Source organism: Babylonia areolata, chromosome 23, assembly GCF_041734735.1.
Source record: "Babylonia areolata isolate BAREFJ2019XMU chromosome 23, ASM4173473v1, whole genome shotgun sequence".
In the NCBI taxonomy this organism is placed as follows: Eukaryota; Metazoa; Mollusca; class Gastropoda; order Neogastropoda; family Buccinidae; genus Babylonia; species Babylonia areolata.
In genome coordinates, this window is record NC_134898.1 from 8642448 (window position 1) to 8655018 (window position 12571).

The following is a 12571-nucleotide window of genomic DNA, read 5'->3' on the forward strand; positions in this document are numbered from 1 at the left end:
CATGTGGGGGGGAGCCTATTTTTGTGTCATGTTTGTATTAACCTTAGAACTCTTGCCACAGCTGTATGACGTATTGCACAATTATCACTTGCCCATTACCTGGTTTTGCCTGTTTAACGTGCTGTCCATATATATGTCTTGCTTATGCTGTGTCAGTTGCAGTCTATGTTACAAATGTATTCACAAATATGCCCCTTCCTATCTGTGTGGTTGCCTTCACCTGTTACACTCCATCTCGCTCTCTACGATCGGCTTCGGATCTACTATGTTTACGCATACCCAGATTCAAACACTTCACTGTTGGCCGCCGTTCTTTCTCTGTCCCTGGACCTTGCATTTGGAATGAACTTCCTCTTTTGCTTCGTCAGGTCGCACTCAGCTCTTTCAAGTCTGGCCTTAAAACCCACCTCTTCACAAGATAGCCTCCCTCCCCTGCCTCTTCCTTGTCTTCACTTTCTTCTTCAGTTTTAGAGTTATGCATGCGCGTGAATGACTGGTGTGAAAGTGCTTAGATTTGTCTCTGCACAATATTCAGCGCTATATAAATACTATTATTATTATTGTTATTAATTCTTTGGCTGACTGCACACTTCCTAGCTTTCCAATAATGATCCTTTTGTGTGAAGTCAGAGGGGGGTTATACTTATTACTTACTTGTCCATCTGTAACATGAATCCAAGTACACCAGCAACCTCATAGTGAGATAAAACGTAATGTTGCACACACTGCACACGGAGCATCAGGGGAGAAATATCAACGTTTAATTCTCTCCCTTGCTACAGTATCTCCAACTGAGGTTCCAAATCTTTACAGTTCATCTTTCAGCAGCTCACCCATCCAGCCTCACATCGCACGGTGCAGGGGTTCAGTAAACATTATACACACAGACAAGCACATGAACAACATCGCGCAGTCCCCCACCTGTCAGAAGGCTGAGTAATAGCATTTTGATAGCGCAGTCAGCAAAGTCGGTGAGCTGGCCTTTGCAGTCTTTAGCAATCGTTCACATCTTCCGACCATTCTGCTGTCATATTCTCGCTTAATATTTCAAAATCTACCAGAACCAAAAAATCCGTTACTCGTCGCAACCTGAAATCCATCAACATAAACACTTTTTCTTCTGAAGTTGCTGAACGCCTTTCCAAAATTTCTTCCCCTACTGACGTCTCTACACATTACAACACTGTCCTCTCTCAACTGCTGGATGAACATGCACTCCCGACTACCCGCATGCTCCCTGATAGACTTTCCGCCCCATGGTACACACAAGACATTCGACTTGCAAAACGCAAACGTCGCCAATTGGAAAGACGATGGCGATCAACAAAACTGAAAGTCTACATTCAAACATTCCGAAAACAAATAAGTAAAGTCAAACATATGATATCATCAGCAAAGACAAACTTCTTTTCTTCCCAAGTTCTTGATGCCACATCCACCAGATCTCTTTACTCTATCATGTCAAATCTTCTCAGTGCTGCAAAAAAGACTCCTCTTCCTTCTGCCTACACTTTATCTGAACTCCTCAATGCTTTCTTCTTTCTTTTTTTTTCGACAAAGTCCAAAATATTCGTATCATCTTAGACCAAATGTCTTTCCAACCTGCTCATCCTGATCCTCAATTCAGCGGCACTCCTCTCCATTCCTTTAATCCATTGACTGAAACAGAGGTCCATGAAATCCTGAAAGAAATGACAATAAAATCCTGTGAGCTCGATCCTATACCAGCCTTGGTCTTTTCCCAGTGTATCTCACAGCTTCTCCCCACAGTCACCGATATTGTCAACTCATCCCTTCTCACTGGAACGTTTCCATCCACTTTCAAAACTGCAATCGTCCGGCCTCTTCTGAAGAAATCCAACCTTGACGCAAACATTTTGAAAAACTATCGACCAGTTTCTAATCTTCCATTCATGTCCAAACTCCTTTAAAAAAAAAAGCTGTCCTGAAGCAGCGCAACAACCACCTTTGTTTCAACAATCTCACCCACCCATTTCAGTCTGCCTATCGCGCTGACCACAGCATCGAAATCACTCTCCTCCATATCCTGAATAATCTACTGCTAGCGTCCAACTCAGGACAAATTTCCCTTCTCACTCTTGTCGACTTGTCAGCCGCCTTTGACACGTTAGACCATTCAATCCTTCTTTCCCGTCTTCATTTTACATTTAGTATCAACGGCACTGTTCTAAACTGGTTCAAATCTTATCTCACTGATCGATTCTAATCTGTCATTGTTGATCATTTCCATTCTGAACCCGTTAAAAGCGAACATGGAGTCCCACAGGGATCTGTTTTAGGCCCAGTGCTCTTCACAATGTATACTGCTCCTCTTGCTGAAATTATCAACTGCCTTAATGTCAGTCATCATTCTTTTGTTGACTATGTTATAAATGTATTCACAGGTCTGCCCCTTCCTATCTCTGTGGCTGCCTCACTTCTGCACTCCATCTCGCTCTCTGCGATCGGCTTCGGATCCACTGTGTTTACGCATGCCCAGATTCAAACACTCGGCTGTTGGCCGCCGTTCCTTCTCTGTCTCTGGACCTTATAATTGGAATGAACTTCCTCTTTCGCTTCAACAGGTCTCCACACTCAGCTCTTTTAAGTCTGGCCTTAAAACCCACCTCTTCCCAAAATAGCGTCCTTTCCCTGCCGCTTCCTTGTCTTCAGTTGTTTTTTTTCTTCCAGTTTTAGAGTTATGCATGCGTTTCAATGACTGGTGCGAAAGCGCTTTGATTTGTCTCTGCACAAGATTCAACGCTATGTAATAATAATAATAATAATCAGCTCGCTCGCTCATAAACAGAAAGCGAGAGAGAGAGCGAGAGAGTGTGTGAAAGAATATGTGTGTGCGCGCGCGCGTTTATGTCCTACCTGCAAACTCAGTAAGCATCGTCCCCGATACCACTGACGGTGGCACATGCTGCCAACAGTGACGTGTGGCCTTTTGCCCCGCCCTCCCTGCCCCCGCAGCCCCCCCATCCCTGAAATGACCCCCCTCACCCCCCCCCCCCCCCTTCCCCTCCACTCTGTAACGCTGACGATCATACAAGATCGCTCCCCTCCCTTCAGCACCTCCTCCCCTCCTTGCTTCCCTTTTCTCTTTCCCCGGATCCTGGCATGCCTTTCACAATACCTCTTGTCCCCCGCCCGCGCCCTCAAATGACTGATGATCCTTCCGAAAACGAATTTATCCTTGTCGAAGAGACGCTTCCACGGGGCTTTTACAAAGTCATTAGAGAAAGTCTGTAACATCGTTTGCGCAAGGGTAGAACAGTCTGACTTAGGGCAGGCGGGAGGGAGATGGGGCGTTGGTGGAGAAAGAAAAGCATTTCCCAGGCCACGAGTCGTCCATTTCAGTGGTGATCAGAGGTGAATGAGGGATTAGAAAAATGTATGTGAATGTGCCGACGAGTTGGAGCAAGAGAGTTCTTAATTTCTGCCTAAACAAGAAAGAGAGGGGCATGGGGATTCATCTTGGAAAAGGGATAAGAGAGACAGACAGACACACAGACAGAGACAGAGAGAGAAATGAAATGTTTTTCATGTTTTTCGGCCATGGGCACATAAAGTCAAGCGGGAGGGGTGAAATACTTAAATAAATAACTAAATAAGTTCCATAAAAGGAAAATATAGTGCAGCTCAAAAACACCCTCAAACAAGAGAGGCAAGGCCTTCAAGACTCACTTGTGATACACTTTAAAAAAAAAATCTAATTGTTAAAATGTGTTCTGTTTTTGTTATTATAAAGCTTCGGGTTAAAAAAAAAAAAAAAAAAGCCCCGAAGGCAGATTCGAACCCCCCGTATTCGGGTGAGAAGACACTGTCTTACTCAATACACTATCGTGGCTCCTTAACTGACGTTCAAAAATTTAACATTTAAATATGCTTTCTTAAAGGGCGATAAATCGATTGCGGTATTCGCAGTGAGAACGCTGTTTAAATCATATTATTCTGGTGTATCTTGGGCATTCAAAAAATCTTCAAGGGCAGTTAAGAATTCTTTTTAAGTCCGCGGTAAAGGAGACGTGGCTATCACGGCAGTCACACTGCAACATTTAGCCGTTTTCCCTGGATCTAGATAGACGTACAAGTTTAGTTACACCCGCCGGGAATGTACGACAATGTCGAATCAATTTCTTTTTTATGTTCATTCTAGTTTTATAGTTTTAAAGATGATGTGAAAATTGAGTATTTTGTTAAACTACTAACATGTAGAGCCAAGTACAAGTACTTCTAAACGTCGTATGAAGTGAAAAGGACTTCATTTTGAGAAAAGTCAAGACTGGAAATTTTTACGTTTCATCAAAACTCTCATGGTTTATTATTTTTAACTGTGAATTCCAACTGATTTTGTTGATATTTTTATGGCATTTTGGGGCATAATCCAGTAAGTGATGAGGCGTTCACAAATCTTTCTCTGAATAAATATTTAACGGTCTCCTTCTCCAACTTTCCATCACATGTTATAGTGTATTGTCGATTGAAAAAAGGATAGAACGGGCAGGTCAACAACTTGAAACAAAATGGCGTCGTTCGCGTTCGCGAAGAATATGAGCACGCGCTTTGAATATGTATAAATATGTGTACGTAGTTAATTTTTGCCCATGACCTTCAGGAGCCAATAGATCTATGAAGTCCACTCGTAGTATTGATTTTAGTATTTTCCGAAAAAGACCACTTGGGCGAATGAACATAGTGAAAGCCCTGTACACTGAGAGTAAAACACACAAGCTTTTTATGTATTGAGTATAATTTCAAAATGTAATGTTTAAGATGAGAAAGATCAGTTTAAAGGAAATTACCCCCCCTAGCATTAATTACAGATTAATGTCCTTTTTTTACTATCTGCACCAAAGACATGCACCAGAAATATAACTTCCATGCTTAGCAAAAGAAGTTCCTGTTTGAACAAAAAATGATAAAAATGACTGCTCTTGATGCTGTGTCAGAAAATCAGATCAAAGTGCCAAGTTTAGATAATTAAAAAAAAAATATATATATATATAAATATAACAGTAAATTCAGTTTGCATATAACTTGGCTTCTTTTTTTTGTGCCCATGCCAGAGGTGCAATATTGTTTTAAACAAGATGACTGGAAAGAACTGAATTTTTCCTATTTTTATGCCAAATTTGGTGTCAAAGTGAGTCAATGATAGGATTCATTGTCATGACCCATAGTACACTTTTTCTTAATCAAACTCTGCTTGCTCCATATTACATTATCTTTGTCATAATATTTTCCAGAAAGTCTGTTTCTGTCTCATGGAAAAGAAAATAAACTTTGATACTAACGTGGACAACTGTTTGCATTCTCCATCCAATAATCTTTCCAATGGAACATTGATTCCACTGTCAAAGAATCTATTTTCAGCTCAGAATATAGTGGGCAAGCATACAAGAAGTGTCTTTCGTCTTCTACAGAAGTTTTATCACATGGAAAATTCGACTGCACAGTATCATTTCCGTATCTGTTCATATTATCATCTATTGGCAAGACTCCACATCTAATTTTTGTTGACGCCTCGCAAAAACAAAATATGTTAATTTCCTGTAAATATGTACACACATTCACATTGTCTTTAACCAGCCTGTACAAATTATATCTTTTTCTCTAATAGTGTCTGACCATTCTTGAAAAAAAAAAATCCGTCAGCCGTTGCTTGAACATTTTTTAGAATGTCAATATTTCGAACCCCTTGGATTAACCATACTTCATAAAAACCAGCATTAGACAGTGTTTCTCTTACCTCGGTTGCCCAGCACCTTTTACCATCATTGTCCATGGATATCATATGCCTGCTTTGATCCGTCTAAACCAGTATCTGATATATCTAATCTGTGTATTTAAAAATAAGGGGTATCTACCGAGTTCTCCACATACCGTTTTATTAAGAGTTTTTAAGAGAAGACCCAAAATATCTTTTACGGGCTTATTAATGTACTTTTTCTATACTTTCTAATCTCTTGTAACCCCAAATGTCTGATGTATACAATAGCACAGACTGTATTGTGGCACACAAAAAATCTTAAGTAATTTTTTTTGTGACATTTCTTCACATTTTTTGGAAGGCCCAGAAAAGCCAGTGTAGAGCCGTCTTCCTTTTGCAACCAAATGACTTGTACCGAGCCTCAAATTCAAAAGGAAAGAAAAACGTAGTAAATATCAATACATGTTAACAACTTCCAGTTCTTTACCGTAAAAAACAAAACAAAAACAAACAACAACAACACTTTTCTCTTTGGCCCCAAAATCCGTCTTTCCAAAACACCATAATCTTAGTCTCATCTTTCTCAGAACATAAATGAAAATTATCACAACAGCTTTTAAGAGAATCTAGTTGTTCTTGTAATCATCCTGGTGAAGTTGATAACAATACTACATCGTCTGCAAACAGCATGATAAACAGATGAAGCAGAGTAGGTAAAAGTTGAAAGCCATGGACCCCAGTACTATTAATGTTGTTTGCAAGTGGATTAACAAATAAGGAGAAAAGTGTGGAACTCATAACACAACCTTGTCGCACACCTTTTAGACAATCAAAGAAATATGAAAATTCGCTATTGACACACACACACACACACACACGCACACACATGAAAGTAGAAATGCTTTACATACTCTTCGCGGCAAGAAAAAATATCCTCTAATACCTTCATTATAAACTACTTCCAATAACTTCTCATGGTTAACAGAGTCAAATGCCTTCTTAAAGTCAATGAAAGCAACTTAAATTTTCTGCCATCTCTTGTTTAAGTATTTGTGAACAATTGCATGAAGATTAGATATTTGGTCCACAGTTGAAGTTTTTCTTCAGAACCCAGCCTGATTTTCAATTATTGTACTGTTGTTTTCCAACCAAGAGCTCGATCTTTTATATAGAATGGAAGTATAACACTTGCATGAAGCGTTGATTAATGATATTCCTCTATAATTGTCTGGTTGTTCAGGGAGAATCATATGGGGGAATGTATGCGGCAATAAAGAAAACATCCTTATCAGTACCAAGCAAGTCTTTTGATACTTTTAAAATAACAAAGTTGTCAACATCCTTTTAACTCTTTCTTAAAAAAACAACAAAAAAACAAAAACAAAAAAACAACACTTTTTTACCAGCAGAGAGAGACCATGCATAATGAGACAGAGAAGGACACGTAACAAACAGAACCCTGTTCCCTCATTGGATCACGAAAGGGGAAGACTTACAGTTTTACTGACTGACACAAAGAGACAGAAAGTATTGAGGAAAGGGTGTGTTTGAGTGTTTGGATTTGGAGTGATTAATCCTATGTTAATGAGATACACATAGACTGGCAGATAAACAGACACACAGACAAAAGTTCTGAAAGGCGGAAAAAGACCTGCCCAGTCTTCAAGGTTCATGGTCCAGAAGAAGTGTCTTGGTCAGCAACAGCCCTGGTGATGTTCTCCAGTGTCAGGAGAAGCAAAACGATATGCAGAAGACATACCGCAAATGTAATGCCGACAACAATGTCGACCTCATGTAAGAGAAAGCGTTGTTTTGGGAAAGGAACCCTCACTGACATGCACAGGCCTGCACAAACAGAGCAGTTCACACCTCCGGGGCCTGATGAGACCACAGTGCACGGCATACCAGACAGGGGCAAAGACAGTTAGGAAGTGTACGGCGCGTGCACACATCGCAGCAACCAATCACAGACAGGAATGATAGTTTCTGCCGTTCTTTGATCCAGCGCCATCTGGCGGTCACCTTGTTTTCCGCATGGACGCCGGCCATGATTGATGGCCCCTCGTACCGACACTTGCCAAAGAAGGGGGAGGGGGTGGCAGGGTGTAGGAGAAGTTGGGGGATAGGGGAGGGGGGGTGAAGGAGGTATCTGAGGAATCATTGTGGACGGAGTTAATTTGTCATGGCTGACGTACAGCCGTTACAGCTGCACTTGTTGAGAGGGATGTAGGTAGACTGCTACTTGCTCAGGAACGAGTCAAGATGAGACCATGCGTGCATCGACCGTGAGTGACCTGTTTTTAGGACGCGTCATCAGCTTGTCACGATCGAGAGTGGCGCCAACATGAAGATGTACACATATGGCGAAAGCTTAACATACGTAATCTATAGTGACTGCTTTTTCTTTTATATTTACAAAAGTGATCCATTTCATTCAGAAAAATGCAAATGTGTTTGCTGTATTCTATGAAATTAACCTTGGGAATAACTACTGCTAGCTTTAGCCTTGGGAATAACTACTGCTAGCTTTTGAAAATGACAGTGCACCCTCTCCGCTTTTTCAGGCTGATTCATTCCAGAAGCATGCCCCAAAGACAGGACTGAGATCGTTTTTTGGTTTAGATTCCTCAAAGAAAGCCATTTTGTGCGAATTAATCCACGACTTATGAATGGGATGTACCGAAGCCTCCTGTATGACCGCACCAGCGTGTCGAGCGCGCGGCAGCCATAGTATCCCCAACTTCAGTCAACGAGAAAGCCGAAAGAGCATCATGCTGTGCGGCGCTGTGTGTGTGTGCACATTGATGCCGTTGACCAAGCATAGCGCCCATGTACAGGCCAGACCTGAGTCCAATCCAGCTGCGTTTTATCTATTTGTTTGTAAACGGTGACTGTTCAGTCGTAATGTGTAAACGTATTCATGATGCCCCTTTTAATGAAATCAATATTTATTTACCCGTACTGCTAACACTGAATCTCTTCCACGTTGTGCTGTATCACTCAACAAGGACAATCAAGTGACTGAACTATTGAATACGTTTTTATGTGTGAGCAAGGTCGTCACTGATTACGTATGTGCAGTTTCTGCACTTAGAACTCACTCCACATAAGCGGTCAAAATGTTTCCATATCCGTTTTCCAAATAAAACAGGGAGACGCCCACTGCTTCAACAGCATTCATTTTAAAAGGCGTCTTTCGTTTGGCAGAAAACCACAGGGAAGTGCGAACATACACCTTTCCTGTCCGTTAACGTATTTTTAGACGACATCAAGACATGCTCAACTCAGCAAAGTTAATGGAAATCTTTGACCCGCTTTCTCACACACCGATCGCCCCCAGTCCCTTCATGTCTACTTCATAGCTTGCCAGGGATTTCACTGGACCAGCATTTTCTCCCGTCTTCTTCGTTTGCTTGTTCTCGCTCCAAGCAGAGAGAAGAATCTAAGCAGGAGTTTCACAAACAACAGAGACGAGCGGGGTTGGAACGGGCGATGCTTGAAGCGCGGTGTCCATGGCGGGCCGTGTAACATGAGCGGGTCGACAGACGGGGTGTAATTGAAAGGGGCAGAAAACAAGCCGTCACAGGCTATCCCAGCTCTGCACACCCACCAGGTAAACAAAAACATGAATCCCACACTCTCCTAGCGGCGGTGGCTTTGCGGGAGCGTGTGTGTTGGGGAGGGAGAGAGAGACATTGGGAGAGAGACAAGACAAGACTGGACAAAACCAGACAAATTTCTATCTTTCGAGGACAATAGTGTGCTTTATACATCCAGTCCCCGCCCTGAACAGGGTCTACACTACACAATACTATATAAAAATCAAAGCATGGTGTTAATAGAAATGCATAAGAAAAAAATCAACACACGCACGCGCGCGCACACACACACACACACACACACAGTGATATATATATATATATATATATATATATATATATATATATATATATATATATATATATGGTGGGGGTGGGGGCAACCGAAGAAACTAGTAACAACAGCATCAAGAAGATGAGCAATACATAAAACATGCAAAAGGTGGTAGTGTGTTTTTGAATGTGGTTGGGAGTGGTGCTGTTAATTAGTTCTGGTTGGGGGTGAGTTCCACTGGGTGTGCCTGAGTAAGGCAAAGTACATTTTGTAGTTCAGTTCGTGGTATTGATATGCGGACTTTTGTGAGATGTCTTAATGAAGTAATAAACCAAGAAACACACTGTTTATTATTGCTCGTCGCATTCCCGGTCATTTTCTTGTGAATTGTGATTCCTTTGATGTACTCTTATCTACAGATGAGTTAGAGAATATTCGCTTTTTTATAGTCTGAGTACAAAAGGGAAGTCTTTTTAGGGAGAACCAGCTGAGCCCCATGTTCATGAAGATTTGGTAATGGTTTCATGGTGTTCGCACTAGTGGAGTGGTGTTGATGTATAATTTGCTGTGGACTGAATAGATTTTTTTCAGATTCAGATTCAACAATTTTAATGTCAATTAAACCTGAACAAGGTTTATAAGACACGCATGCAAAGTTACATGAAACCACGCACAAAAAAAAAAAAGAAAAAAAGAAAAAGCAAAACAAAAATAGATAAATGCTGAACAAGACATTGAATCACTCTTGCACGCTATGGCGTTTTTTGACAGCAGTTACTGACAAATTTCCCAAATAGTCCCACAAGTTTGTCTTCCAGTATTAGCTGACTGGGTTTAATAATATTTGGAATGTAATTTTGAATTTTTAGTATGAATTATATTATAATTTCTTTGTATAATTCGCAGTCATCTAAGAAATGAAATTCATCCTCTATTGTTTGACATTGTAAACATAGTCTCCTTTCTTTTGGAATGTTGAAATATCGGCCTTTTTCTATTGCTAAATCATGACAGGATATTCTTAATTTGCACAATGATTGTTTTTTTTATTATGATTAAGATATCCTTCAAGCAAATAAGGCTCGGTTCTGTATTCACGAGTAACTTTATTATAGAATAGTAGTTTAGATTTATTTTCAGATTTGTTTCTCTTCCAGAATAAAACATATCCATATTCTAGTTTATTCATTATAACGTGGCTAAGACTATGAATATTGAATGTTGACTGATTATTCCAAACGTGTCCTAAACCAAGATTCTGTAATATAATTTCAACGAAATTAATCCATGTTCGCTGTTTTGTTTCCTCTGTAAGCATATCATCATACACAATTTTGATATACGAATTTTCTCGTGCCTGTGTTATGTGAAACCAAACTTTTATTACTTGACAAATCACTTTTAAACTTAAGGGGTATTTACCTATTTCACCAAGTATTGCTAAATTTGTGGCTTTTTTGTGGACACCCAGTATTTGTTTAAAAAAGTTTAGATGAACATGCTCATGAGGAAATTTGTTCATGAGACAATGGTTATATAGTTTGTCAAAGGTAAAAGTAGCATCTGCTTTTTCACAAGTGGGGAACCATATTTCTGCTCCATACGTTAGTATTGGTGAAACGAGGCTATCAGATAATTTTGATATTATATGTATGCTTATGTTTTCGTTCTTGAAAGATCTTTTAGGAATATGAGAAGCTTTATTACCTTGTTTTGCCAGATGTTCCATAGCCTTTTCAAAACTGCCTGATTTATGGAATATTATTCCCAGGTATTTATATTGTTCAGTTGTTTCTATAACTTCTGTTCCACATTTAAAAAAACATTCGAGCTCGTGGTTCTGATCTCGAAAATATGACAACTTTTGTTTTGCCTCTATTGATTTCAATACCCCATTGTTTACAATATAAATGTAAATGGTTTAGTTTCAGCTGTAGACCATGTTTAGATTTTGAAAGTAATACTAAGTCATCAGCATATAAAAGACAAGAGATACTTTTGTTTTGAGAATGACTAACTGTTGGCGAATCGGTATCTGAGAGCCAATCAACAATATCATTTAGAAATATATTGAATAACGTGGGGCTCAGTGTATTTCCCTGTAGTACTCCTCTTCGAACATAGATTGAAGGGGAGAATCCATTTTCATTACGGGTGCAGACTTTTGTGTCTGTATACAAACTTTTTATTAAATTGAAGCACATACCTCGTATACCGATTTTTTTTTAAGTTTTGTGAACGTACCTGCATGTGAAATGCTATCAAACGCTTTTTTGAAATCCACGAAACATGCGTATAATCTGTCGTTCTATTTTTCATGGTGTAATCAACAATTTTTTTCAAAACAAAAATATGGTCTGTAGTTCTAAAACCTTTTCTAAATCCAGCTTGTTCTTTTGCAAGTAAATTGTTTGATTCTAAAATAATCATTTAATCTGCTGTTGAGGATTAGACAAAGTAGATTGCTTAAAGAACAAATGATAATTATTCCTCTGTAGTTATTTGGGTTTGATTTATCTCCCTCTTTATGAATTGGGATAGATATCCCATTTTTCCACAAATCCGGATGACATCCAGTTTTTAGAATGTAATTAAGTACTGTTTTAATTGTAGGAAGTAAGTCCGGTGAAACAGCTTTAATTATCTCATTTCTGATACCGTCTATGCCCGGTGATTTGTTGTTCTTCAATTTTTGGCACGCTTTTATTACTTCTGTGTCAGATATATCATTATCTAAACAAGTGTTATTACAATCCACATTGTTAAAACCGTTTTTCATCCCATTATCACTGGGATTTTGGTTTTCCTCATCCATACCAACTTTGTTTCCAATAAGTTCATGTAAGTGGGTAATCCATCTTTTAACTGACAGGGATTGTGTGTTTTGATGCGTTTCCATTGTTTTTAGCTGTTTCAATTTTTTCCACAATGTATTTGGATTATAGATTAGATCTTTGTTTAGCGAGTCAACTAGTTTTGATT

At 39.5% G+C, this 12571-nt stretch overlaps 1 pseudogene; it reads right to left on the bottom strand.

Moving 5' to 3' along the window:
* LOC143298279 (cathepsin D-like) overlaps nt 1-12571 on the bottom strand; it is a 31563-nt pseudogene that overhangs the window by 17340 nt on the left and 1652 nt on the right.